The 26,374-nt window shown below is 33.0% G+C and overlaps 1 protein-coding gene across 5 annotated transcripts in view; it reads right to left on the bottom strand.

The window, feature by feature from the left end:
• LOC127847879 (ras-related protein Rab-5B-like) overlaps nt 1–26,374 on the bottom strand; it is a 124,417-nt gene that overhangs the window by 17,962 nt on the left and 80,081 nt on the right. For 2 of the 5 annotated variants that reach the window (XR_008034223.1, XR_008034222.1), the window contains exons 2-4: nt 18,298–18,885; nt 14,169–14,327; nt 13,693–13,828 (exon numbers count right to left, since the gene is read on the bottom strand). The exons of the other annotated variants lie outside the window; for them this stretch is intronic. The gene's annotated coding sequence lies outside the window, so the exon portion shown is untranslated. The remainder of the gene's footprint in view (nt 1–13,692; nt 13,829–14,168; nt 14,328–18,297; nt 18,886–26,374) is intronic. 5 annotated transcript variants of the gene reach the window in all.

The raw sequence follows: 26,374 nt of genomic DNA, 5'->3' as shown, positions 1-26,374 counted from the left end.
ACACTATTTCATTAGTGCTATTTTGTAATAAAAAATTAAGTTAACAAATATTACTGTATTGCAAAGCATACGCCAAGAATATTTGCACGAATTCCTTTTAATGTATTTTCAAAAAAGCCAATAGCATACTTTTTAAAATGAAAAAAAAAACAATTAACAACATTTTCTCGGATATTGACTCATAGCATACAAACACTCCACGAATTTCAAATTATTTATAAACCAAATGTGAATGCAAAAAGGAAATGGGAGTTGACACCTCTTTGACAAGTTTATACATCTTAATAAGCTATGTGTTCTCTTCTTTTTATTGGGTGTAATACAAAGAAATGTATTCTTTAAATTAGATAAAGCCGGGCAAACTTATTAAAAAAGGTTAGGTTGTCTATAATTTTATCACATCTCTAACCACATAAGGAAGATCAAACCTTTTAGAATTATTTGTTATTTATAGAATTGAAGACTAAATCAGCAAGGGCTGTTTGTAAAATATGCATGCCCCCCATATGGGCTGTCAGTTGTAGTGGCAGCCATTGTGAGAATACGTTTTTTGTCTTTGTGACCTTGACATTTGACCTAGTGACCTGAAAATCAATAGGGGTCATCTGCCAGTCATGATCAATTTACCTATGAAGTTTCATGACCCTAGGCCTAATTATTCTTGAGTTATCATCCATAAACCATTTTACTGTTTCGAGTCACTGTGACCTTGATCTTTGACCTAGTGACCTGAAAATTAATAGGGGTCATCTGCCAGTCATGATCAATATACCTATGAAGTTTCATGATCCTTGGCATAAGCATTCTTGAGTTATCATCCGGGAATCATTTTACTATTTCGAGTCACTGTGACCTTGACCTTTGAGTTAGTGACCTGAAAATCAATAGGGGTCATCTGCGAGTCATGATAAATGTACCTATGAAGTTTCATGATCCTAGGCCTAAGCATCTTGAGTCATCATCCAGAAACCATTTTACTATTTCTAGTCACTGTGACCTTGACCTTTGACCTAGTGACCTGAAAATCAATAGGGGTCATCTGCGAATCACGATCAATGTACCTATGAACTTTCATGATCCTAGGTGTAAGCGTTCTTGAGTTATTATCCGTAAACCATTTTACTGGTTCGAGTCACCGTGACATTTACCTTTGACCTAGTGACCTGAAAATCAATAGGGGTCATCTGCGAGTCATAATCAATGTACCTATGAAGTTTCATGATCCTAGGAGTAAGCGTTCTTGAGTTATCATCTGGAAACCATTTTAATGGCTCGAGTCACCGTGACCTTTGACCAAGTGACCTGAAAAACAATAGGGGTCATCTGCAAGTCATGATCAATGTACCTATGAAGTTTCATGATATTAGGCATAAAAGTTCTTGAGTTATCATCCGGAAACCATTTCACTGGTTCTAGTCACCGTGACCTTGACCTTTGACCTAGTGACCTGAAAATCAATAGGTGTCATCTGCGAGTCATGATCAATGTACCTATGAAGTTTCATGATCCTAGGCGTAAGCGTTCTTGAGTTATCATCCGGAAACCATTCGCTGGACGGACTGACGGACGGACCGACCGACATGTGCAAAACAATAAATCCCCTCTTCTTCAAAGAGGGGCATAATAATACTAGTCAACTAGCATGCAACTCCCTAAATGGTTCGTATTTTGTTAGTTATTTACATAATGACTAAAAAACCATGTAATTGATAAGTTCTTGGTTCTTCAATGTTATTTGAGGAATAACGGACATAACCTGAGTAAGGTATGTTCTTGCTTCATCTGCTGGTTGAAAGCTGTTCAGGTATGCAGGATCATTAAGAAGAGTTAAAAGAGAATTGAAGAGGCTGATCATTTCACTTTCATCTATGTTTGTGCCATGTATGTGCCGTAGTGCGCTTACTTCTTCTCGCGCCTGTCAAATTAAGAGGTAAGAAAATAATTTCACAAAGATATGCACGTGTAACATGGCATACGAAACTTATTTCATACGTTAATTACTGATAGATAAAGGCTGAGTAAATTACTTAAAACCTTCATGCAGATATTAGTATTCAGGCTAAGATCATCTGTAAAGTAATTCTGCATCCAGGTACAGTTGATTAAAGCACTTATTATCCCGTTGAAATCTGTTTTGTCAGCACTTGGTTTATTCTTGTAACCCGTGGGAGGCATGTAACACTTCGCTAACTCCCATGAATCACGGCAACATTTTGGCACGTCCGTATTTCTCCATGATGGGCCTTTTAAATGTGTCTGTTTAAAACGATGGTAGTACCAAAGCAATTACCTATTTCTGAACACAGGCGGCACTGTTTTGAGAAATCACTACACCATCTACACTTCTTTGTTTCAAGTATACCGTGTTTTGCAAGCATATCCTGTCGTATATCGGTGTAAAATGCTTTAAATCCGAGTTCGGCTAATTGTGCAATTACGTCCCTGGTCGTACATGTTGCACTTATACATTTAAGCCAGTTTTAGGCCTCTTTCGTCTCAAACCTTTTTTCCATTTTCAATATTATTTTATACGCCAGAGTTACATTGACGAGAACTTGAACATGAACAATATATTTGACATCCAATATTTACACAATATTAAATTGTGTAGTACTGATATTCATAATTATGCTAGTGTACGTACACATTTCAAAGATTGGGCTGACTTGAAGATACGATTACTTATGCACTTCTCGCATGGTTGTTTGTATTTTCTGCAAATTGAATACGCAAAATTATTGACATGGTTTGAGTTATGAAATTTTTTTTCAAAGAAAAAGATACCTGTCAGAAACCTTTTAACCTGCAGGAAAAGTTAACATGATTTGCTATTGCAAAGGACTATATTTCTAGAGAAACCGCATAAGTTAACGAATAAACTATAAAATTATAATAATTTATTTTATGTAATAATTTCCACACAAATATCTTTACTTCAACGAAAATTTGCGAATCTGAAACAATATTGTTTATTTTTGTTAATTTATCAAAACGTGATAAGGCCCCTTTAAGAAGCTCAAAAATCTCACACTTGAACAACATTCATTAATAAGCTCACAGAATCACAATTCAAATTTATTGGCAATAAAAGAGCTATTTGGTTACTGTTTAACCATTTTATAATAAGAACCCATCAAGAGCAATACCATTGTAACATTTTTCAAAATTGAAGCATGTATAACTAGAAACACATAATAAACCGCTATCGGTGTAAAATCTAACAGCGACACATCGAAACGTGATGATACATTTTACGAACAGTAAACGACTTAGATCTAGAGATTGGCTAAAATTTACGATTCACAGGTCTGGCTTAATCTGGCCTTACTTTGAGGAAAAAATAAGGATAATTATTTTACGTGCAGCGATTAAAATACTGTGAAATTATCAAAATGTTACATTTTTACGCGAAACAAAAAAACTAATTAAAGTACACATGCCATGAACCGATCCTTTAATACCAAGTTTTGCATGCAAACTCCTGCTGTAGAGAACCCGATATTTTTCATTAACAATTAAAACAAGTTCATTCAAATTTTCATTTTGTTTTAGTGTACACACAATATAAGGTGAAACAATTTTTTTTTAAATTCATGAACGTCTTATTATTAAGTTGAAAATTTTGGGTTATGAACTCATCCTGTATACGATAAAGAAATAGAACATAATAATAAAAAAAAAAAATTTAAAAAGTTTAAACTCATACAAATCCACAAATTTTGCAAATATTTTTTTATAAGTTTTTTAATTGTTTTTGACATCCGTATATTTTGAAAAAAACAGTAAGACCTCATGAAGTTATCCCCCGTTACTTTTGATTGTTATTACAATATAATTTCATTAAAAAAGCCTAGTTTCTATATTGACCTCGAGTTTCTTTAGTTTTCTGAAAAAGTGTGCGAATGAACTAGAAAATGATGCTTGCCCTATGCAGAAGTATGCTACCATATAAAGTACTAGAAAGGGCAAAAGTATTTATATATCAGTTTTTTTTTAAATACCTATACAACTCGAAACTGTTCTGCCCACGTCATCTATGTTCGCGATGCTATTTACTTTTAAGCAAATACATACTATATCCCATCCATTATATGCATACCCACGGAGCGTATATTGACAAGAGTTGAATCGAGTATTTGACCCTTACTGTAGTAAATTCAATTTTATGCAAAAACTAATCATCCGATTTTATTGGTTTATTCGTTATCTTGTTGCTCATTAATTACTCTTTCAACATATATAACTTTAAGTATATTTCCGTTGTTATTAATGGATTTATAGCGAGTTAAACGCGAGAAATAAATTTTTTGTTTTACCCCTGCGCGTTTAACATTGTCGATACTTTGTCACGTGACCCGTAGCTATCGATTAGCGTACATCGAAGCGCCGAGGGTATACATTTTGATTTACCCACAACGTTTTTTTCTAATTTGACTTTTATTTCTCGGCCGATTTTGACAAATTATATATCATTTGAAAGCTTACGTTTCGTAGTTTTCAGATATATAAATATATATGAAGTCTTCTAGTTTGGGCAGCCCGACGAGTTATAACTTTAACTTTTGCAAATATCATACCGTTTTAGAATCTATATTTACGTTAAACATGGTCGTACTTTATACAGATTTGTAGCGTTTATATTTGGAGTTCAGTTTTAAAAACTACATCTTGCTTAGGAAAATAGAATTCTGTATACGATAGAAAAAAAGGGTTTAAAAATGAAAGTAAATAAGAAATGAATTTGTACGAAAGTAGCGCGCGGACAAGCTAATTGCCGATATTGTCCCGTTTCATATCCGCCGTGGCATACCGCAAGCAACATATTGAAAGAGAGTCTTTATTATGTTGAGAATTGTTCTATTTATTCTTGCATTATATGTTTTGTTTTTCTCCTCTACAAAAACGTCATAGACTGAATCCCTAGAACTCGCGATATTGTTTTCTAAACACAATTTCAGTTTACATAACCCGTCTATATTTTTTTCCTAAATCCCGATTTGTTTCGAATTTATTTATTTCAATCAATTCGATATCTTAGTTTGAATTAACCTCATAAATCAACACCGCGGTATTTTAATTGCGCCCTAGGTGCAGTCTACATGTAAGTATTCGTGATCCAATTGCCATTCGCCCTCAGAAAAAATGTTTAACCTGTTATCCTGAGCAATATTCTGGTACGTTGTGGTTGCAACCCATCAAAAACAAGTTTTTGGTTTGCCACAATTTTACGTAATTCTCATTTAACTTTTCACTATTTAAGCTTATTCTCAACTTATTAAAACATCGTCTGCTCTCACTTTCCTGATCTCATTAATATGCAAGTTTACTAGCTGCGCATTTAGGATACACATAAGTATACAAAGATAATCACATCGTTCAATCGCCTCCAGCGACGACTGTGGGCCATGCAACGACTGAGCTACTGTATACATGTCGGTAGAAAGCGGAGTTTAAGTATTTCCCTATTCTTTATATTTTAAGTATTGGATTGAGTAGATTTTAGCGGTTCTTTGAGGGCCTAAGTAAGAAGGACTTTGTGAACGTAATCCCCACCTTCCCAGCTGCTGACTTTTCAAGAAATCCGTTACAACGTGGTCAAAATCAAACAAAATTCACTACTCTCTCGGTCAAAGTTAAATTACACAAGATTTAGACTAAAGATAAATATGAACAACATTTTATTGAAATCTTAAGTAATTTTTCGTCGGTTATTTCAAATTACAGCATCCCTCATAAACAAACAACATTTTTATGAGCGATTAAATTCGAGTGGGTTTTGAACAACGTCCCATTATTACGACCGTGACTAATTATTAGATGGTCATGATAGCGGCAACGAAAATAAAATTATGCCAATGCATTCGGCTCAGACAGTGGAAAATGGCATGTTGAGATGTCCTTTTCGCTAGAGATATTAACTTCAGTTTATGTCATTCACAGCTGTTAATAATGATTCCCAACACCTCCCATATGCATTTGATTTAAGAACATATCTCGCAATACCAAACGCGCAATCAACATTAAAAACTCTTTAGAATAAGTATTATGCAGACACTTATTTTATTTTAAAAAGATGATATTTTCGCGATGTCGGATATTCACGTCAAAACAGTCATTTCAAACGCAAATGCGTGTAATACATCATTAAGTACATTACATACGTATTCAACCAATATCAAAATCGTCATAATTAAGCACAATATCTTTAAAGAACATACTTTTTCTCGTCGAATATAGAAATCTGTCTCCATACTCCAACCAATTTCGCTCCTCTGACCTTAACCTACTGCAAGGTTGCTAAACTTGTCGAACGTTCGCTTTGCACGTACACCACTTTGCACGGTTATGATTGGTAGACTTGCCATTACCCCACTTTACACGTTTATGATTGGTAGATATGCCGATCGAAAATCGCAGTCGAAAGTGGGTTGTCAGCGTATTACAGGAAACAACTCTTTGCGTCCCGGACGTTGTACCATTTCAGCCTACATCCTTAGCTTAAGGGGGCATTTTCAAGTGTTGGTTAATTGACAAATTTAAAAAAATGTTTCAGATTAGCAACTTTTCGTTGTAGTTATGATATTTTTTGGAAACAGTAATACTTCAAACATTTACCATGCTCTATATATAATATATATTATATGCATCTTTTAACGATTTAAAAACCTGAAAAGTATAAAGCGTAGCAACGCGAAACGATTGAATAATTTGGAGAGTTCTGTTGTTGTAATAAGATTGTGATACTACGAGGATTGCTTATATAAAGTATAAAATACTTCTCTAATGGTATGAGCACGGATGGCCAAGTGGGCTAAGCGAAGGACTTTTACTCCAGGGCTCAAGAGCTCATTGGTTCGAGCCCAGTTGAGGGTTCCTTTTTTTTCTTTAATTTTTTTTTTTTCTGGAGCTAATATTATTAAGACAAACATTCTGACCAAGTTCATGAAGTTCAAATCTTAATATAGAGATAACAAGACTATTTGCGAACTAGAAGCAACTGTTATAAATTATATGGTTTCTCGCTAAGTATACCGTTATTGTCACATAAAACTCATGCAAAATGTGCCCGAATAAAACTGAATGTACGTATAGGGAACAGTTATTGCGTTAAAAGCAAAATGCTTATGGAGTTTAGGGATTCGGGAAATAATGCTGTCGAGCTATAAACAATAATTGTAATTGAATATTGTTTGTTTTTAGTGTTTTTATAGTGTTTTAGTCTGCTCGAAATATCACATTCTCAAATAGTCTATATTACACCGGTGTTGTTTTTTTATGAGTACTGTCATTTAAAGGACATGTGTATGTAGTTTTGTATGTTTGGCGAGTTTTTTCGATGTCACTTTTCATATTGTTAATAGTACATGTATAATGTATATTTTAGTGTTGCATTTCCGATTCATCTGGCACTGAACTTAATATGTTTACCAAGTGTTATACAGATTGAGTCATACATTTAGCATGTTGAGTGATATTTTTTTGAAATGCAGGACGCACAAGGCCATATTTAAACTCGTAAAAATAAATATTCTTACTAAGTTTGGTCAATATTGATCCCTATTGAACCACAAATAAGTAAACATATTTTGATAAAAGATTATAAAGAAGTAGGTTTAAAGATGATAGAATAGTTTTCCTTTCTCTTAAGTGTGCATGGATCCATAGACTTATCACTGGAAATGGTTAATTGATACATATTGTTAATACAATGATTGATTTTCAAAAATTATATATCTGTGGCAGTCACTATCCTGAAAACTTAATTAAGAGGATACAGAATGAACTTTGGAAGAATACATTGAAGTCATTTGTTGAAAAGAACCTTTTAAAAATCAGTTTTGGCTACAGAATCCACTCTTCTATAATCAAGAAATAACAATTGGTAACACAAGTGTATATTTCAAATCATGGTTTGACAAAGGCATCCATTTTGTTGCGGACTTGATTCATAAGGCTGAACTCTTAACGTTTTACAATTTTAATGACTTATGCCAAGTTTACAACTTCAAACGAAATTATTTGCTTTTCCAAGGCATTATCAATTCAGTTGCAAGATACAAGGAACTGAGAGGCTCTTCTAACAACTGCTTTATGAAGCTTTTTATCCCGACAAGTCTACGGTCCATCTTAGTTAAAACAAAGGGTACAAAACCAATGTATTATATTTTTACCAACATTGAGTCCTCGCCAGCATGTTTAAATAAATGGCCAACTATTTGTAATTGAAACAAAAGATTGGTTACATATCTTTTCTATGCCGTTTCATATTACACGATATACCAATTTACAGTGGTTTCGATATAAAATTGTACACAGAAACATAGGTACGAACTCCGTCTCATTCAAAATTGGATATGCAACTACAGAAAACTGCACCTTTTGTCAAACTGAATGTGAAACTATAGAACATATCTTTTGGGAATGTAAGGACGTAAATAAATTGATAACATATTTAATTTTTGATTGCAATCTTTATTCAAATTGCCTCAATATACCTCCCTTTTTATTGGGACATGCAAATGCAAATTGACCCTTAATTTTTATATTTGTTTGACACAAATGTTTTTATACAATTGTAAAATGAACAAAACTATACCCTCTATTAAAGCAGCTAGAGCATATCCGTCCTTGCAGTACCATGTATTATATGAAATTAACAATGTTTTGCGTCAGAGTAAATATATGGAACTATTGTAAGCTCTTTGCAGTAGTCGTGATAAGGGATTTAGATCTCATTTAGTGTCAATTATATGCTAAACCAATAGTGTTTGTGTTGTAATGTAGAAGTTACTGATGATCAAATGTTTAAAATTTGTTATTGTATGTATACATCGATTGAAAATTATTAACGGTGTGAAGTGGGATGCCCTCGACACTCACACACCTATGTACGAAGATAAAAAAATATATCGAACGGAACAAATATTGAGCCATAGATATGATACTAGTGTGGTAACAATGTTTTTCAAAGATTTGATCTAGTGAACTAGTGGTGGATAACAAACTCAGATTCAAACTTGGTCAATACATTCAAAAGATATTTTTTATATAAATGCCAAAACAGAATGAGTAATAAATGTGGCCTCTAACGTGATAAAATGGTTTCAGTGTCAGGACGCAAATTATCAAGATTCATACTCGTAAACAATAACATTGTGACCAAGTTATGTGAATGTTGAATGGTATAAACAAAAATTTTAAGATATGACCTGGTCACCTAGTTTTGTTTGAAGCATGAGAAATACATTTGAACATGGTATATATACATTCTGACCAAGTCTTATTACGATAAGATAAATACTTGTTTCCACAAGATAAGCATCACATTTATCCAAGGACCTGACCTAGTTCGGGGACGCACATGATCAGGATTCAATCTCAGTCTATATATTGTCGAAATTAGAATGTTGAGTGGATTTTATTAAAATTCGATGAAACATGTGATACATAGCGCGATTACTAGCTGAAAGTTTAAAAGCTAAACTACGACATACGATGAATGGTGATATAGGGTGATCATAATAACATCACATTAGCATTTTGTGATAATGAGAGCAAGCAATTAACGGACGCGCTGATAAAAAATCGGTATAAAAAATCTTTGGATCACTAGTTGTTAAAATCCCACCACAACATATTGCAAGAAGACCATGATGGCCCTGAGGCACTAAGCTGAGTTTGATATTTATCATAGACCATTTTTTATCTGGCGACCTAATCTTTTGATAGATGCGATCAAATACAGGTTTCTCAAAGAATGCGACATACATATGACCTTACTAGTGGTTACAAATATATTTTTAGAAATTACATGATGATCTGGTTTTTGGACGAACGTTACCCAGCTTTACACTCGGCCAAGATAAGTTAAGCATAAACATTGTAGCGTCGTAAGAAGATTTAACCTGATGACCTGGTTGTTTAAAGCACACGATCAAGAGTACAAATCGGACTAAAATCGTCCGGATAAAGGTTCTTATCAAGTGTCATTTAGATAAGGTCATAAAAGTAGCGTCAAGCCTGGTAACAAAGTGTTTTTATAAGATAAAAAATGGTGACCTCGTTTGTGGACGCACTTGAAATGTTAATGCGTCATAAATGTTTCCTCTATAATGATAACAAGGTTTTACATTGATGCGTAATATTTTGATCCACGTTAGGTAGATTAGAACCCGACTTAGATATTCTTAAGACACTCATTCTTATGATTCTTTTCAAGATTGAATTAAACTTGATGCCTCTAACAAGCCAACAACTAAAGACCCACCACTTACGACGACAGACAAACGGCGATCACCGTATGTCAACATAATCACTTCGTTCACATGAGTGCTCAACATTTGTCATTCCGTGCATACATAAACAATGCAACAACATTGCTTTAACAAAAAACTTGAATTAATACATAAATTGATATCAACATGTGAATTTAACTTGTTTAGCTTTTCTAATGGAAACCCGATTTAATACGCATTCGTCAAGAGGTGGTGTATCAAACAACTCGTGTTTGTTGATACTAAAATCTATAACAAAATACTTTAAGGCTGCATTTGCAAAGCTTAACGTACTTCCTTCTATGTCATGAGTAATTAATCCTTTTAAAAGCCCTTGACGCCTCATTAATGCCAGATCATCATGTAATCTGCTTAGAACATTTGTTCAAGTTCATATATTGACTGAGTTCAGTCCATTGATAAACATGGCTTCTGGGGGGTGCCAGTTTCGCTTATATGTATATATTTGCAACTTGAACAGATGTGAACATTCAGTTATTAATTTGCATTTATAAATATTTATTGATACCGGACCTGGGCATGTGTTATGTGCAACACGGCTTTTGTAGTATCTATTAAGATCATGTTTACAATGTTCTGGTACTTGGGTTATGAAAAAAAAATAAACACTGCAAACATGGGCATAACAACGTTTTTCCTCAACATAAAGATTGTACCGGAACACGATAACATCCCGAATCCGAAAATTTTATTTACCAAAATGAAGGTGTAACTTTCCGAAAAAAAATACTCATGAGGTTACTTTATAGATCGACAATGTGCTTTATTAAACATTGGTTGTATTTAAGCGACTAGCTCAATTACAATCAGTTACATTGATAGTGGAACATTTAAACAGTGCACATGAAAATGGTATCAAACCAAATTGCACTACGTTTGTGCAAGTTAAAGAGACATGAAAAATCATTATACCTTTAATACAAACAGAAAACTTCAAACTGAAGTATTTTATCTAGGTTACATGATAGTTGATGCAATATTGATATTCCGATGGAAGTTTTTGTGTGTTTTTTTCCATGGAATTTTCCCCCATTTTCTGTGTGATATTCTCGATTTTTTGTATTCGTTTGAGTATGCCTTATGATCAATTTTAAGCATTGTTTAACTATTTGTGATGATGTTCGTTTAATTTTCTTTGATAGCAAAAATATAATACAATTTTTATATCGGTAAAAAAAAACATGGGAAAAAATCCCATTTAAAAACACGACATCCAATGGAGGAGAAAAAAACAACATAGAAAGGCTATTTTGAACTTGTTAATTAATATTTATGAAACAAATGGCAATTTTATATAAAAAATCATCAATACATGATCACAAAGAAGAACTGTATCGCACACTTTATCTAACATATGAATATCGTAAAGGAAATAGGTACTTAAATTTGCGAAATTTCGGTTTCGCAAAGTTTGTTCGGTGTCCGTTTTAAACTAAAAAGCATCACCGTACCACTTAAGAAGCTGGAAAACTCTTAGTAATCATATCAATATACACTTTGAGACTTTTCTAACGCAGCACTTTTCAAAATTAAACAGGTCAGTAATTAGTTAAGATTTTTATTTAAAATGTCACATGTGATCATTAGACTATATTCTAGGCACGATTACGATAAAATCATTCATCCCTAACCATCAGGCGCTTTTTGCAAAAAAAAGTTTTGTGGGGTAGGTGTGGTTATATTTTTATGCATCTGAAAATGTTGAAACACGTGATTCTCAATTGCATTTCAGTTTCTTCATTTTAGGTGGGTTGATACACCAGGAAAACATAAAATTAATTTAAAAATCAATTAAGTCTCGTATACAATTTCAGGAGCGCAACAGCGCAATCGGCATGTTGCAGACCACCTTCCCCACATGCTGAAGCATCCGATCGTCACGGATGAATGATTTCGTCGTTTGCTTGTACATATAGTAGTCAAATGATCACATATACAATTTTAAATCAAAATATTTACTCATTTCTGAGATATTTAAGTTTGAAAAATGCTGCGTTCAAAAAGTGATCGAGTGTAGTTCAGCGCGCTTTATAATTCCAATTTAATTTCAATTACATTATCACATGTTGTAACACTTTTTCTGTTTAGTCATCATTGTCCTAGTAACTAGAGATACATGGTCACTGGCGAAATACATTGTGGACAACAATGACGTACATTCGACCATATCTGGCGGTCAAAATAGTGTTAATTATACACGAACTGCTTATAAAAACAGCTTATATAAACAGATTAAATAAGCCTAAATAGTAAGAAATAATTTAACGACCAGAAAGTGATGGACATTGTTATAACCCGTTTATAGTTATATTTTTTATGGTTATGAGTTTATGTCAAAGTGATGGATAAGGCTGTTTACTTCTTAAAACAAGTGGGTCGACGCCAAGGTTACCATTTTTGTATAAAACGGACCGTGTTAGAACCTCTAGTCTGAGCCACTGTAGATAGAAAATCGCACAATATACTTCCCAATTTCTGGCTTCACGGGAAAGTGCTTTAGACGGACATTTGTTTTTCTGGACGGATTATATTTGTGTTGGAGTATCTCGTTTATTTCTTATCTTCATTCTTGTTGCAATTTCTTAATAAGAGTTATATACAATTGCAATACAACTAGGAATAATATACAATATATATACGAACATTTAATCAAGAATTAAAGTTGATATATGCTAGAAAAAGACTAGTTGCCTTATTTTGCAAACTGATGAGTAGTTTACAAACCTGGAACATTTAAGTCAAAACAAAAAATTACACAACGCGACTTAAACGAACTTTGAGAACCAATAGATTACATAAGGGCAGAAGTGCCACAATGTGAGATTTTACACATAACATTGATTAAAACAACAATATAAAAAATTTAATTTGTTATGTTGGATATTATATTGTTGATCAATTTCAAATAAATTTACTTAGATTATTAGACATGTGTTGAATTAATCTGAATACACATTCAACGAAATCCGTTCCAAAATTAACAAGCTATATTGATTCATATGCGTATTGCGTTAGAAACGTCTCCAAGTTTACTCGAATGACCATAGCCTAAAGTGTATCATTATTATACATCTTTTTTACTAATAAAGGAATACCATAATTAACTTCATCTTTTCATTTCATTTTCGAGACTTGATTTTCGCTTAGTTTCATTAAAAAAATATTTGAAATATATTTATTTGGAAGTTACTTAAGGTCAACAAATCAATAATTTTAAAACATTAACTGCACAGGAAAATTTAAATTGAGTGTCTCCAATTCCATTATACACATACAGTTTGTTCCAAAATATGAGTTGTATGTGACTGATATGTGATTTTAAGTGCAATATAAAGTCAGATATACCTTCACAGGATTGTTCGTAGTCTCTTTCAGGATCAAGTGCAATTTTACTTACGTCTTTCAGTGTGTTCATCAAGTTCTCGTTTACATTTGTCCGCGTGTATCCGTATCTCGGCAAGAGTCCTCTCAGCTATAGTGTCAACTTCAACAAGTTTCTCGTTAACAGCATGTAGTAAATCGTCGTTTTGCAGCTGTTTAAGAAATATGGCATCTTCCGTTCGTTTCCATTTAAGAACTATATCATCAATCGAATATATAGTGTTTTTGTATAAAACTTTAATAATTTGCTAACAGATGATAATATATAAGCTCCCCATATAACATCAACATCATATAAATGATCAGCTGTGTCTCGACTGAGCGAAGGAAGCTTATTTGACATAAAACACATGTTTGTAAAATAATGCAGGTCGACTCGTTTGGTGTCGCTTTCATAACACATGAATGTAGAAGTTAAAACCCCTTTGTGGGTGATATCAAAGCATATCAAAGCATACATCATTACGATAACGGTTTAGAAATAGATATCACCTTTGCTAATTTCTTTACAGCTTCCTGTGATGCGACGTCTTGTGCTAGACACGTTGGGTCAGACAGCAGGTTAGTCAGTGTTGTGAAGATGTCCTGGAGATCTGCGTCTGTGAGTTCACACTGGGACGAGTGACGGACAATCCTGCAAATGTCACGTGCCTGAAAAAAATTGGCATTCCTCGTATGTTATGAAGTATTGTCTGATGCTCGTCCGATAACCTTTTGATGCAAGGTATTACATGCAATTCTTTCTAAGGTGTTTGTTGTTTTGAAACGTCATAAGAAATAAATCGATTCCAAAAGACAGTATGCGGGCTAACATCATGTGCATATTTACGTTTTATATGTATCAAACATTGAATCAAATATACACAAAATGTTGCTTTTATAGATATATACATTCTTACATGAACATTCCATTCATTAATTCGAGTGATCCACACTTTTGTCTGCATGCGTATGGGTTATTAGTATCATTACTCGGATACATTTAATAATAGAATATGATGTGCTTTGGGTGTATCATATATGAAAGCTACTTAACCACTTACAAATAGTTTGTAAACAACGTTTACAGTTGCTTACCCTCTATGCAACAGTTTCGATGGCCTGTGATATATGAATAGCAGTAATGTTTTGTAAGGTTATGTTCGACTATGATAATCACGTGACCCTTTAGCCTTACCAATATTAGGACACAGACGTTATCTGGAATGCATTGTCATAATGAAGGCTTTCGGAAGGAAATGCCTCTGACATATGACGTACCATGTGATACCAGTTATTTAATTTTGAAGAAATAATCCGTTGAGACTACCCTTGTTTGATTACGGTATGTTGATGACAATTATAAAGACACAAGCTGAAGAAAAGTTTGCTTAGTATTTCTAAGATTATGATTGTCATTTAAAAAAAAACGGTTGTGTTCCTTTTATGTTATTATGTTAAAAGTGAATTGGGTGTTCATTAGTATATCAACGTTTGGAACAACAAAGAATACGCCCTAATAGGTTGGCGTTAAGAATATAATTGCAGTAGCAAATTATTGGTTGATATTTAGGCTTTCGTGGTACGTCATCCGTGCACGACTATACGGTGACACTGTAAAAACTATAATAATTATCATTATTAAATTGGTCTAAACAAATAATGTTTACATACCTGCGATAACATTTATCATTCGGCCTAAATGTTTTTTTGCTATTATATTATTTCAATGTTTCAGTTAAAACATTTCGAATACAGCTGAAAGTAAAACCACTCCACTGCCAAACGACACAACATATTATTAAACGTTTTCTAGGTTGTATAGTTAACATCTTATACAACTGTACTTGTAGTGGTCCCTTAAAAGTAAAACTTTTCTCTAGCGTTTGCAAATCTGAATGGCAATGCAAATGGGCTGGCAAAACTAGAAGAAGTTATACATTTCGCACAAAATGCACCAGGTTGATCTATGCAGTAATTCATATGCTTGTGCAAGATGCTTATCAATCTCTTGCACGACGGTTACATTACATTCGCCTCTGTGTTGGGCTCAGAACGGACTATTGTTATGAAAGCGTCTCATTCATGTCATGATCATTCCAAGCGTTCATCATTGAGGTTACAGTATACTAAACAATATTTTGCACGACGGTTACATTGCATTCACTGCATTTAAGAAAAGCATCTCATACCATGATATCTTATATCAGTCTTAATTCATTATTATGAAATTGATATGTTTTTTTTTATGTTAAGAAACCAACATACATTCACACGTCGAAGCAATTCCTAACGTCACCCAATAAAAATTATGTTCAATTGTTTACATTTGTGAAGTGCGTGGAATGATTCCATCTGCGTAAATGGGCAATAAAATAGTTCCAAAGAGTTGCATTAAAATCGCAAGTTTTTGCACGATTTGTCGTTAATTAAAAAGTCATATTTATTAATTAAATGCATGCGATCTTAAATATCCACTCAAATATACATTGAATGCGTTTGTTCGGTTTTGCCTATTTGATAGGCCAAATGGCATGCATAGCCTTACGCAGAGGTGTATGTGAGAGCAAAGAACGACAACTCTGCGTGGAGATTGGATGCTTATGCGGATAATGCAGCCAGTCTAATATGCGGGGAGGTTTCATATAAGAATTTCGCAGGTAGCTTATATTTCGCGGAATTTCGTTCACCCACCCAATAACTCGTATTTGTTTTGATAAATTTACACGAAACTCACACAATTCTCAGCGTAAAGCTAATTCGCGGAAATACAATGAAACTTAGAATAATCACAAACATGTTATTAAGTTTAAGGCACATTGCATTTCAATAAAACATACAAAAAAGCAACTAAAACATTTTAAAACCTCTCATTACATGAAACGGTACCACTTTGTTTAATCAAACATAGCAGTTTTAAGCATCTGCGAGATTTTAAATATTAGCATTATTTGATTGCAAGCGAACAACTACAATTGCATATTGAATGACAAAGTTACATTCCGGACGGGCTTTGTATGACCAAAGTTGACTTTGAAACTATAATGTGTGAGCTTTTCCTGTCAGCTAAGGAGAGTAATGTTTCAAGCTGTGGTATGGTAAATGTTGAACATTGACCTCTTTGTATGACCTTTAAAGGATACTGCTGTTACACGCGATACGTTTTCATATAATGGTTTACATATGTGCTAAGCTAGTTAACAATTCATACATATGCGGTAAAAGTATGAACGACACCGGAACGTTACAGGCGCAACGTTACCTTAGAACTCTAAGTATGGTTTTGAGATGTTTGTTAAATGCGTCGTCATCTAATAATGTGCTTCCATTTTAAAATGAAGGTATTTTAAAATCTACCAATTTATTGTACAATTATTGCTTATATATAGAATGTTGACTGATATATTGGCAGAAAGTCAAACTGATAACAAGAGGACCTCATGGTCTTTGGTAGTTTACCTTCGACATAGAGACAATAAACTTTCATGTTCATATTTTCTTATAGGTGTGTTATGCATCTAGCTTCATTTTAAGTTTTACTTCTCTGTATGGCAAACGTTTGATATGGTCTAAGGCAGTAGTTGAACAAATTTAAATTTGAATGTTACACCATAAAATAAAACACATGATTCCAAGGATGGAGCCAAGTTTAACCTCCACGTAGATTGGTTTGAGTTATTGTATTAGAGGATCAATGTATGATGTCGCCCAACAAGTATTAAACAAATAACCCTGGCTGCTTCAGAGAATAATGTGTTTAAAGTTATTTAAGCAATTATAAATCATGTGATCAAAGGGGCCCGATTAGTTTTGACTCCATTGGAATGGTAAAAAGAACTTAGAAGAAGAAAACTATACAATATTACATACATTGTGTTTAGAAAAGATTTGAGTTCCCATTTAAAATCTAGTATGGCACCAACTATGAAAGAGAGTATCATAATGATTATTGCTTAACGTTTAAGAGGACCTATTAACACAAACAAAAATGTAATGTTGTTGTTCTAGGTCAATTACACATTTTGTTTATCTAATTGATATCTGTAGACGATTTTCCAATATACGGTTTATCAAACATGCTTAAATATCACTTTGTGTCTAAACTCTTATTTTAATTTGCTGAAATACTCCTGCTTAATTTACTCGTTTTACCATGCACATGACCTACTTCCGTATGGCGAATCAATGTATATTAATATGTTCTGTATTAGAGAGACAGTATACATCAGCCAGCTAGATGGGTCGTGCTTATTTATGTTAGTTGCATTACTCCTGCCCTGTACTTGGGTCATGGATATATTCGTTAGTTTAAAGAATTGTGTTGATTAGACTTTTTTACGGGGTATAAAAGCTTCGTATTAAATGGAAAACTACATCTCAATGAAAACTTTGTCCAGTTGTGTGCGTATTTATTTCATCGAATTACTCTACATTTGTCTGGGTTAAGTTTTATTAAGATTTAACAAGGGGTTAAATATGAGAGATCATTACAAAAATAAGTAAACGCACACATTTCTCGCATGCACTGACGTACGCAGAACATCACGGCATCCTAAAAGCTCCCTATGATTAAAATGTGCTCAGGTGAGCTAATACGAATCTTGGATGGGCAGATTGGGGTAATACATGATAAAACGTTTACCTTTGTCAGAAGACATGGAGGACTGTTCTTTCCTGCAGCTATGGGGAACGAAAACTTGGTGTCGAAGTGTTTGCAGTTCATCATAAAATTGACTATTCCGTTAAAGTCTGTATCTTGCACTGAACTCTTTCCAGAATATCCGTCCGGAGGTAAAAACGCCTTGGCAATTTGCCAAGGCGTTGATGCCCATTGGGTCGCCGTGGTATTCTTCCATGAAGGATTCACATATTTGTGTTGTTTTACAATTTCGTTAAGAACTTTATTACAAACGGTACTAGGACACAGTCGTGGTTGTTTTTCCGGGGTATCATGCATACGCGTACATGGAGTATTTGCGCCTCTGTTATTGCATATTCTTTGTGTAGGGCATGGCAGTAAGTTTGCTGTGTTACAGATATTGCACGCAACTGGCACCGGAACACTTGACAAAACAGTCTTGTATATATTAGTGTGTACAGTTCTTGCCTCGTTTTCTGCGAACTGTTCTAAGCCAGACTTTGCAATATCTACTGCCAGCCATGCCTTCAGCCAGTTCGTCCTTTCTTTCCCAGTGAAAACATCTGCCAGACTCGCCATAATGCTGAAAGTCTACAAATCAGAAGGAACCATGAGTTTGATATCGGATTACATTGTTGATACTACTACTTCTACTACTACTACTACTACTACTACTGCTACTACTACTACTACTACTACTACTACTACTACTACTACTACTACTACTACTGCTTCAACTAAAACTGCTGCTGCTGGTGCTGCTACAACTACTACTACTACTACTACTACTACTACTACTACTACTACTACTACTACTACTACTACTACCACTACTACTACTACTTCCACTACTATTACAACTACTACTATTACTACTACTTCTACTACTACTACTATTGCTACTACCATTACTACTACTACTACTACTACTACTACTACTACTTCTACTACTACTACTACTACTACTACTCCTACTACTACTACTACTACTACTACTACTACTACTACTACTACTACTACTACTACTATTACTACTACTACTATAACTACTACTGCTGCTACTACGATTACTACTTCCACTACTTATACTACTACTACTACTACTACTACTACTTACTACTACTACTACTACTACTACTACTACTACTACTACTACTACGTGTTGGTAGTTTTTATGATAAAAAATTAGTGGGATATCTAGTTCAAGTAATATTTGAATGTTCACAACGCTTTAAAACATTTATGATTATTTAACACATATACGAGTCATCGAGAACACCTTTAACAAACTCAAATAAAACCAAACCACAACAACTGGATATAAGATATAAAATTTACTTAATCACCAGTAGTTAAATTCTTCGTAAGAAATCTCAGATAATATTGATCAGTGCAGGAAATTGTTCTCGATTATTTGTTGAATGCAAATATGCAAATATAATACACATGTAAGAAGAAAATCAACTTTAAGTTTACTATATAAACAGATAAACATCCCTTCGTCAACATGTCTGGTCATAAATTACTACAACATCGAGTGATGTAAGAAGACATCTACCGGGATGAAATGAAGACTTGTTTCGTGACGAAAACTGATCATACACTGCTTCTTGTTAACCAAAGTACAAAAAACAGTTTTAGGAGTTTAAATGCTATATCGGCTATCGTCTTACCGAAAATTAAGCTCGATTTTGGGAAGTGTACAACCGATAAAATTCCTTGGTTACGAAACATATCTCGTGTAATTGAAATAATTTAATACGACTTTGTCTACTGATATGTAGCTAACATTTTGCGATTTTAGATGCTGTATTAAGATGACGTCGTTGAAGATCGGTAATAGCCAATTTAGTATTTTTTAAGAATTTACAAGTAATAAATTCACTATTGAAAAATATCGTTCATATAATTGTGTATAAATGGTACTTGGGAAATTAAACCTGTTTACTTCCCATCTATCGATTACTGTTGCAGGCACTTGCTTTGATATAAATTATTAGCTTGCTTATATTATATGTATATAAACTAACCTATTATTCAAAAATAATTTACAATTGACCAATTCATTGTTATTGTTTTGATTCCGAATTTTCGCGCATGCGCGATGCGCTGGTAGGCAAAAGCACTGGGTACAGCTTCGATATTTACATTATGTCATATAGATAACGGCACGTGTTTAGTCAATATATCGAAAACATTAACAACAACATCATAACACCTAAATACTATTAAAGATATTGCATTTTTAATGTCAATATTGGTTAATTAATACATGTATTCTTATCTTTAAAAAAAATATATACTCGTTAGTCATTAGCATCAAGGTAAAGGTGGTCTGAAGACTAAACACCGACAATTTCACAAAACAAAGCTATGCATTAGCCATACATGCCATAATTTTTCAGACCAATTCCGGGACATTGAGTTAAATTGTCCGGGACTTTTGCCGATTTTCCGGGACATGTATAAAATGTAGCGATATTTATAGACATATGCATTTTTGGTACGTTTTTTGTTTGTTTCGCATTGTTAATTGCAAAAGTTCGAAAGCCTATCCGAAATACACTTGATCTATTAACGTCAAAGTAAACATTACTACTTCCGTTACTAGATACAAGCCACGTGTTTTCAGTGTAAGCGTTCTAAACATAGATGGTGACGTCACTGCGTTATTGTTATTAAGACCGGTGTGTAACGCGTAGTTGTTGATACGTCTTATTCATTTATAACATTTGGTGGTTTAGAACAAGAAAAAAATAAACCTAGTGAGGATGAGGTTTTTATATGCTTAATTTTTACTCAACTTCTTTGTCGGTTAAACGTGCGAACATAAACTGCTTTTAATTTTTTACTCAGCGATGTTGCCAACATTGTTGGACTTCAGATGTGTGAACAACTATCCTTTGCCCTTACGCAGCGGGAAATAATGACGTAGTAGATTAAAGTCGATTAACAACCACATTAAACAATGTCGCCTTTTCGGTTTGACCGCGAACGTGAGACAATCGATATGATAACAGGACCCTGTTAATTGATCGATTTTGACACGTAGCGTAGTCTGCCTATTCGGGTAGGCATTGTCATGGAGACGCTGCAGATATACACAGATTCGAGGTGCAGTTAAGCCTAAGATAAGGTACATGTATTTAAGAATTTTGTAAATTCCGGGACATTTGACAGATTTCCGGGACAGCGGGACAAGTTCTTCATTTCCGGGACTGTCCCGGACAATCCGGGACGTATGGCATGTATGCATTAGCCGTTTTATTTCTTGCAGAAGGACTTCAAAAATTACAAAAAATAATAATGCATCCCATTATATAATTATACTTATCAATTATATGAGTATGAAAGTGTGATAAACAAATATGAGTGAAAGAAAAGGGGTGCATTAAAATCTGACATACCGGTACAACAAAGCCCTATAAAAAGCGAAGTGCATGACAGTATTTAAATGCTATGATCATTTTCGTTTAAATTTGATGATTTGTTTTTTAGGTGAATAACACTAGAGATGAATCGTAACATACAACTGAAAAACACAACTTCACATGATGCAAAGTAACCTGTGAATTCATGTATATTGAAATTTCTTTACTAGTGTATATGAGTGATTAATATCTTACATTTTATAATAAATATCTATATTGTTTTTTATTTTTCGTAAATATTATTTACCCCGGTAGTCATACGTAATTTCTTGTTTCATGATGTCGTTTGTGTATGGCCGTAACATTCAATCTTCAAACGGAATGACGTTGTTTTAATTAATCGGTACCCGCTAAATACGTTTAATGATTATATGTACATTTACCAATTATTAAATACGTTTTGTTATAAATTACCGGTAAACAGGCTAGTATCTTCACAGCGTACATTTTCTGTTAATATATACTGGACACATTACTTTATTTTTTTTTCCGATATGTAGCATATCTAATTGAACAGTTGAACTTTGGCGGTATATTACTCAATCCAAATAACTGCTCAATACTACTAGAAAGAGAAGACATGGTGGTATCATCAATTGTGTTTAATGACCAGACTTTCATATACCACCTGCGGTCAGGGACCTATTGTTTGTATAGGTCCCTGCTGTAGTTTATGACACTTCGCTGTTAGTTAAGTAGGGACAATATCTGATCAAAACGAGATAATCGGCTTGTGCCGAACAAAGGGGGCAATTAAACACAGGAATACAAAGGCTAACACAATTTTAAGATTGGTGCAAAAAATCAAATCAAACCAATTAAATTAAATTAATTTATTTAATGTGTCAAAGTGTTAGTTTTCCTAGACAGACAGACAAGACTTTTTTTAGTAATTTCCTTTTTTATTCCCATCGTCAACATAATATATTTTGTATATAACATATTATGTTTAAAAATACACAAAAGTAGTATATATGTTGACTTTTTTCCCGATATTAGTTAGGGTACATAGCATCTATAAAGTATGGATGGTGTGAAAAATATGTTTAAAACAGTGTCAATTTCGATATATGTTATATTATATATATATATATATATATATATATATATATATATATATATATATATATATATATATATATATATATATATATATATATATATTTATTTATATGCATACAAGGGGAAAAGTGTATATATGTTGCTTTAAGGTAGGTGAAACTATGTCACACAGTATATTTACATTTTTTTAGGGTAGGTGTACCCATTGAGCATAAAAGCGCACAACGAATATACAATATATGTAATTTATTTTGTGTAGTCGCGATTAATTCCTCTTGTTAAATTATATTATTAAAAGGACACAAGAAAATCTATTTATTATGGTGTTGTTTTTTTCCTGTTTGCATTAAAAAACAAAATATTTTGCCAATAATACAACCGAGTTTATAATGTGTGCATTGATGTAATCAGTTATGGTCAGATTGCAGAACGATATAATTGCAAAATTTAGTTCAATGTTTTGGAAGACTTTTTTTAGTTGACTTGCACAATGTACCTCGTCAACATCACAGTCATGTGGTTGATATTGATACGCGCCAGAAAACACATTTCAACAAACACGAGTATAAATAAATCAAATGTATATTGGGGTACATATGATGAACAATGGGTAAATTACGTTATACGATTTAACAAATTTGATCTGATACTCAAAGATTCCTTAACACATAAACAAAGTGTTATTAGTTCAGACCCTGTTCTTTAGTTGCAGCAATTGTACATACTTAATAACAGATGGATTATGTATTATCATAGTGGTAAGTTAAAATATGCTGTGTGCATGGAATCGATCTATTTATTGGTTGTTTTCATTCTTATTTGTTTGAGTACAGTACAACAACTTATGGGATGTTTAAATCTAAAATCTATAAATGATTGTATACGTATCAAAATATATTAAATAATGTATTTAATATAGATATAGAGCGTGACAATAAACATCATGCTCGATATCTCCCCTTTGATCGCGTCTCTCTTTTGCCTACCAGAGTAGCACGGATCAAAACACGCAGGTGCGCGTGACGTCACGCGTGAATTGGTCTATTATGTGTGCATAATGTCGCATATGACCAAATTGTCATTTAAATCGACATGCATATAAGGCATGTAATCGCATACAATAGTGCTGCAAACAGGCACACATAAGTCGCTTATTTAGGGGAGTAACTGGCCACTGATCATAAACAAAGAGTTTTATTTATGCAAATGTTCGTCTGGGTCTGTAGATTATGGTATGAGATTTCATTTTTTCGAAAAGTGCTGGAGAGCTTCAAAATCCAAGATGGCGTCCAAGATGGCCGCCGAAATGGTCTTACGCACGGTATACATTACAACTTCCATTTTATGTGCGGAAAATTGCTATCTACCTTCTAAATCAACATTAAATGAAAAGGTGGTGTATCTTAAATGCTTTACTTACCTATTACCATGTAGTGGAATGCATTTTTGTTCAAATTTTACTGAAAATCAGCAAAAAATGCTCCAATTTTGGGGGCAAAGTCTATTATCTTAATGTATAACTATCAAGTTTTTTATTAAAATATATTTAAAATCAGGTAAAATCAATAAGTATATTAATATCCTTTAAAACAAACGAAAAAGTAAACTTTTATGGTCAAGAATACGATCCAGATATCATTAAATAATAGTTTAATTGATGGAGTGATTGTAACTGTACTTTCATTTGATACAGTGTGTTAATTCATAGACTAAAACTTAAATAATTATTTTATACCACTAATACGTTATACATTTTAATGAAATTATATACCATTTTTATCAACTGAGTCAACTTTAAACTCTGAAAGCTGTGACAACTATAATAATATAAAGAATTAGTTGATTTTAGTTACTAAACATGTTTTGAGTTACTCCCCTTTGAAATAAATTTTCCATACAAGTTAAAATTAGCAGACATCAATGTCAAACTTTTTTTGTTATTTTCACAGTTTTCATTTCCATGTACATCTAATTTGGTAAGTATTTTACATGTTTATTTATTGTTTGAATCATAACAACATGATATGCTTAAAGGTTTTAATAAATAAAACATTTTTTCAAACACCATCACAAGTAAATTTGTCTGCGATGTCATTGATGTTATTCATCACAGATATTTACTAAAATCCGTTTGAATATATGCATAAGTAGTGTTCTTGAAAATTTGAAACCCTTATCTGAAATCTTCACTGTCTTGTTTATTAAATAAGAGGGGTGCTAATATATTTTTTTTCCAAAACTTGAGTAGTACTCGGATAGGTACTAGTAAGCGGACATTTTCTGTTACATCTTTTATTATCTTGTTAATTAACTTATTTGAAAAACAATTGTTTTCTGTTGATGAATTATTGTGTATGCCTTAGAAATGTGAATTTCTGCCTATTCTTAACTATTGTTTGGAATATATAAATAGGTTAAACAACAGAACTTCATCAGCTTAGTGAGTGACGCAGTCTCCAGGGAAGAAAATATTGCTACATCTGGAAAGAGAGCTTACATATCTACTATGACTGCAAAGTTAAAAAAGTATGTATTTTAATTTTAATTCTGTTGATCCATTATTACAGTAAGTTATTAAAGAGTTTTGTGTATACTAAATAGTTCGATATATATATATATATTTTTTTTTTATGTACTTAAAATGAGAACGCAGGCAAGTAATAATTATTATTAAAAGTCATTTACAATAACAAAGATGATTTTTTTGCTTCAGAAATGTGAAGCAGAGGAGAGTAGTGAAGATATATGACAACCATGTGGTGATCCTTCTCTGCATTATGAATACACCAGTAAGTGTTGCCATTAAAAGAAATAAAAATACTGATGATAATAATAATAATGATAATAATGATGATGATAATAATATTCAAGGGTCACTATTTCATCGCACATTAATATGATGATCTAAATGAAGATAATTGATGTTGTCTAAATAATTAAATGTTTTATAAACTACAATAAATGAACATCTTAATTTTACAGTTTTAACTATATTACATTCTTAATTACATTTAGTAGGTTTTGCCAAGAATTGATATCTCAAAAAAATCATTAATTTAAATAACTGACAGAACTTTAATATAGGAACATGTATTCATAGTTAAAATAGAACTACATGTATCAAGTAATTTGATGCTGGTATAGCAAATATAATGATATTCATAAATATCATATTATGATTTCTCTCAAATATGATCATTTGAAGTAGAAAATTTATTTCATTTCAAATTCTCTTTTTTCTAAAAAGGATTTCATATGTATTTCTGTTTTTTAGGCCAATATGATGCTTAGTTGACTCAACAATGGATGACAAGGAAAATACAAGAACACCTTTTAAGACGAGGTCCACTACTGAGAACTTTGATTGGAAATCACAGTGCTTCATTTGTGGCGAAAAGTGCAGCCTTCATAGGGACAAAACGTCAAGAGGTTTTAGCAGAAGTTGGTCGCTAGTTGAAACTTCTATATCTTCAGACTCGAACTCTATATATCGCAAAGTGTTAGATATTGCTACTGCAATAAATGATGTAGCTATTATTGACAGATTGGCAAGTGTTCCAAATGGTGATCTTGTAGCCATCGAGGCT

Source organism: Dreissena polymorpha, chromosome 10 (genome assembly GCF_020536995.1).
Source record: "Dreissena polymorpha isolate Duluth1 chromosome 10, UMN_Dpol_1.0, whole genome shotgun sequence".
Lineage (NCBI taxonomy): Eukaryota > Metazoa > Mollusca > Bivalvia > Myida > Dreissenidae > Dreissena > Dreissena polymorpha.
Note: the sequence above shows the minus strand (reverse complement) of the source record. Positions and strands in the feature narration are given on the sequence as shown.